The 5338-nt window shown below is 35.6% G+C and overlaps 1 pseudogene; it reads left to right on the forward strand.

Moving 5' to 3' along the window:
* Nucleotides 1–3086: 3086 nt before the first annotated feature.
* On the forward strand, nucleotides 3087–5126 carry LOC125779649 (uncharacterized; annotated as a pseudogene).
* Nucleotides 5127–5338: the final 212 nt, after the last annotated feature.

The raw sequence follows: 5338 nt of genomic DNA on the forward strand, positions 1-5338 counted from the left end.
ATTTCCCTCCTTCCATGTATGGGCAAAATTTTGGAAAAGATCGTGGCAAACCGCTTGATGTGGTATGCTCAGCGAAACAAGTTCATATCACCGAATCAAGTCGCCTACAAAAAAGGTCAAGGCACGTTAGACGCTTTAATCCAACTTGACTACTTCATTACTAACGCTTTGTCCAGCAAAAACCACGTGTCTGTACTATCTCTGGACTTCCACAGAGCTTTCGACAAAGTTGGAGCCCATATTATCATTCGACAACTTAGAAAATGGAAAATAGGCCAGAATATGATACGTTTTATTACCAACTTTCTCACAAACAGAAAACTCAAAGTCAACGTAAATGGTTTTCTTTCTTCAACATTCCCGCTTTCTAATGGTATGCCGCAAGGCTCACCTCTTTCAGCCTTCCTTTTTATCATTGCTTTCGATGATATTAGTAGGATGATAAAAAATTACAAAGGAGTTGAGCACCAGATCTATGCTGACGATGTCCTAATCTACACAAAAGCCTCTGACGTTAATTTAGCTCAATACTTATTTACTAATATACTCGCCAGAATTGAGACTTGGTCACTGGAGTCTGGTGCTTCTTTAGACAAAACACATATCCTTCATGTATGTAGGAAGCAAAATTGCAACGGTATTTCACTTACCCACAACCAAACTAACATCGAATGTAAAACACAGCTGAAATTACTAGGATTAATTTTTGACTCTAAGTATAATTTTAATGCTCACTGTAAATATGTCAGAAACTCGTTAGTGACACGATAAAATATTGTTAAATATCTCTCGTCTAAGCATTCATTTATTCATCCGAACACACTAGTCAATGTTGTCAGAGCTTTGCTAACTTCAAAAATAGATTATGGGCTCCCCATCTATGGCAATTGCTACAAAAGCAGTATCAACCTTTTAAATGCACCATACCATTGCGCAATACGGCGAAGTCTCAGGGCGTTTCCAACCTCGCCAATAAAAACGATAATGGCTGAATCTGGTTTACCAACTATTCAAAATAAAATTATAGATTCTTCGCTCCAAATTCTTGCGAAAACGGCTGAGAACACCAACCCATTACTAAATACAACTATCACCCATGCCAGGAAAAAAAGAAAAATTCCAAGAATACAATCGGCAATTTCGAGATGCTTAAGTTTCGCTGCAGAAAATAGTATTTTACGTAACGCAACATGCAAATTCACCACACGACATCCTCCCTGGCTGATCAATGATAAAATCCTACAGAATAAGGTTATGTTTTTGTCCAAGCAAAACACACCAAACGAAGTCTTTCAACAAACCTTTGCTTAACTGGAATCTAATTATACAAATAATGGCTGGAAGTTATTGTTTACGGATGGCTCCAAGTCCATTGATTCCACTTCGTTAGCAGTTGTCACTGCCACAGGAGAAATTATTTGCAATTGGCTTCTCCCCTCAACGAGCTCTGTATTTACCGCTGAAGGATCTGCTATCCTTCATGCAGTTAATCACGCAAAAAAGACTAAAGGAAAGTTCCTCATCTGTACAGACAGCAAATCGTGTATGTCTGCAATAACATCTCCATCCAATCGCAATCCCATAATAGAAATTATCAGGGACGCGGTCATTGGTGCCCCTCAGAAAATCCAAGTAATGTGGATCCCTGGCCATGCTGGTATTTCAGGCAACCACTTTGCAGACCTCGCTGCGAAAAATGTAGCCAGGATTCCTGCCTTAACATACTAAGCCTCATCCAAGCAAGACATTTCTAACCTTATTAAGCACAAAAGGCATCAAAAAAACGCATGCGAATGGAAAACATTTAAACATCAATACGCGGACATAAACCCAGCCAGAAATCGAATAATCTACTCGTCAACAGTTCCAACTAGCGCAATGAAGACATATACTCGATTAAGGATTGGACACACTATCATAACACACGCCCACTTACTATCGGGTAAAAGCCCATCCATTTGCCCCCTTTGCGAGGACACCGCTTCTATCAAACACTTACTCACACTCTGTCCGATGCTTCACTCAACAGCCCACAACTCTGGCAACATTGATCTCATAAAACTACTAAGTGAACCTTCAGAAAAAAACGTTATGATTGTTTATAGATTCTTAAAAACCAACGATTTGTTAAAACATATTTAAGCAACTTACATCTTTACTAACCCTTAGCAAATAGAACTTTTTACCTAGTTATAATTACAAGGCGGCTGAAGACCTCGTAGCCAGTGCTGCGTTTATGTATTTATATAATAAAACTCCTTTTGTTATATGAATTATTATAAATAAATAAATATTTTAGCGAAGCGTAACAAACTCAGCTCATTCGCATTCATAAATCGGTGCACATACAAAACAATTATTTTAAAACAAACAGATGCGAAGTAGTAACCAGACGGCCCATGTTCCATTGCGATGCTATGTTCGTCACGTTAGAAACGGATATCTACTATCGATTGACATTAGTTTTATCTAAAAAGTTGTATGGTGTAAAAGAATATACTTATTTGTTTTTTGTCGGATTATTTAATTATGTAAGTACTTTTATCTATCTATAATTATTATAATAAAGAGGTAACATTTGTTTGTTTAAATGTTTGGCGTGGGCTGGCGGAGAAATAAGTGGCTTCTAAAAAATGTAATATTGGTTATACATATTATTATAATTGCAATACCTATAATTTTTTGTAGAAAATACATTATTTTATTTTACATTTTCAAACTGAAATATCTCAGAAAGTATATCATTTACGACATCTTGTCAAAAAATATTTGTTGTTTGTAATTATGTATATTATTTGTCGATTGGCGTATGTTTTACCTATGTGTACACCAAAATACGGCATTTTAGGTACTTAAAATTTTAGCTTATGCCAAGCTCCATACAAAAAAGTTCGAAGTCTTTTGAAAAAAAAAAAAACGAATAATAACTCAATGATACGATTTAAATCTGTTTAAAGTTGTTGGATTTGTAAATTTTATTGTATTTATCTATTTTTAGAAATTATTGGACCTAAAGGTTTAATTTGTAGCAGATTTTATTGATTTACAAAAATTGATTAGTACACAATTTCTGAAAACGTTGAGAAAAAAAAACCATCTGGGTCAGAATATAGAAAACGGAAAGCAGAAAAAGAAGAGGAATATCAGAGAACAAAAAAGTTCATGAATATAGATAAATATATCACAACAAAAAATGAAGACCTGAATATGCCATCTAATACAAATTAATGTATCAGTAGCGGAGCCTCTATCTGACAAGTCAGATCAGATAACTGAAGATTGTGTTGAAGAGATCGTGAACAAAGTTTCCCAAAGTGAGATGATAAGCTGTGGTACAATTACAAATTACGTTAGTACTGTTGTCGCCAATATATCGGATCCTGCCACTTGGCCAGTCACTCGAAATGGCAAAATCATTGATCATATAATTACTAGTGGCCCAGTGCAAACTCATATTGATAATTATCCGAAGAATGATACAGGCCGACATTTCTCTAATTCCCATTTCACAAAAAATCTTGCAAACAATGAAACAATTCAGCGCCGTTGGTTAATTTACTCCATTTCTAAGGATCGAGTTTATTGTTTTTGTTGTAGACTATTTGTAGTAGCTCAACGTCGAACTTAGTATCTGAAGGGTATAACAACTGGAAACACTTGTCTGAAATGCTAAAAATTCATGAAAATATCACTTTTCATAAGAAGTTTTACCTTTCATGGATTGAGGCTGAACTACGATTAAAAATAGGAAAAACAATAGACTGCCAAGAGCAACACTTGATTAGAAAGGAAACTACAAGATGCAATAATGTTTTGTCTAGATTGATGCATATCACACTTTATTTAGCCGAAAACAATATGGCGTTCAGAGGTACTTCCGACAAACTGTATACGCCAAATAACGGAAAGTTCTTAGGCTTAGTACAACTACTAGCCAAATTTGATCTACTCATGCAGGAGCACTTGCGATTAGCTATGAAGGGTGATATTTCAGGTGAGGTGAGGTTGTTCACATTGTTTTCAGCTTCTGTTCATCGATGGAAAATTCTAACCGATCACTTGGGACTATATACTATAAAAAAGCTCAGTGACACACGTTGGGAAGCAAGAATAAGCAGTGTTAAAGCAGTCCGTTATCAAATTAGTACTATCCATGATGCTTTGATTACTTAGGCTCTTGAAACTCAGAAAACTGATATTCAAGTGTCTCATGAGGCTACTACTCTGGCCGAACAGCTAAAATATTTCAGCTTCATAGTTTCATTGGTTGTTTGGTATGACATACTTTATCAAATAAATATTGTAAGTAAATCTCCACAGTCAACAGATATGGATCTTGGTAAATGTACAGAAATGTTGAAAAAATGCTGCAATTTCTTGGAAGACTACAGAAATACAGGCTTTAAAAGCGCTATATTAACTGCGAAGGAGTTGGCCGAAGAACTAGAAATTGAACCTGTATTTCGAGCTACAACAAGAATTCGACGTGTTAAGCGTCAAGCTAGTGAAATTGCACGCGATGACCCTATGACTTCTCCAGAAAAAAAATTTGAGGTTGAATTTTTCAACTGTCTTTTGGACACTACATTAATTTCAGTCAATGAAAGGTTCGAACAGTTAAATGAGTACTCGGAATCTTGGTCTTGTTTGTACAATATTAAACAGATTCCAGAAAAACCCGACCTTGTCAAGCTCTGTAGTGATCCCTAATTAAAATTAACTGTAGACTCTAAATCAGACATAGATGGTTGTATGTTGTGTGATGAACTTGTAAGTCTGATATCCTTTTTGCCTTATCAAAATATGGTTACTCCCATTTTTGTTTTAAATTTCATCAAAGATTACAACTTACAAGAACTGTATCCAAATGTATGGATAGCATTGCGAATATTATTAACTATACCTGTAACGGTTGCTAGTGGGGAGCGGAGTTTTTCAAAGCTGAAGCTGATAAAAACCTATCTTCGATCAACAATTTCTCAATCTAGATTGACAAACTTAGCAACTTTGTCAATTGAAAACGAAATTGCTGAAAACATCGACTTTGACAACCTTATAAAAGACTTCGCTGATAAAAAGGCCAGAAAAGTAAAATTTTATTAGTGTTTTTTTAATAAATGGTTAGTTTTTATAATAAATAATTATTTCTTTTAATAAACGGTTATTTCATTAAATGTTCTCCCTTTTTTCGAGGGCGCCGTAGAAATCTCGCCCAGGGCGCTGGTAGTGTTAAAACCGGCACTGGTTGTTGCTGCCACTGCTGCCGCTCCGCTGTAGTTGTTTCTGTTGTTGTTGTTGCTATTGTTGTTGTTCTTTATACGCAATGGTTTTTAGTATT

The sequence above is a fragment of the Bactrocera dorsalis genome, chromosome 6 (assembly GCF_023373825.1).
Source record: "Bactrocera dorsalis isolate Fly_Bdor chromosome 6, ASM2337382v1, whole genome shotgun sequence".
Classification (NCBI taxonomy): Eukaryota; Metazoa; Arthropoda; class Insecta; order Diptera; family Tephritidae; genus Bactrocera; species Bactrocera dorsalis.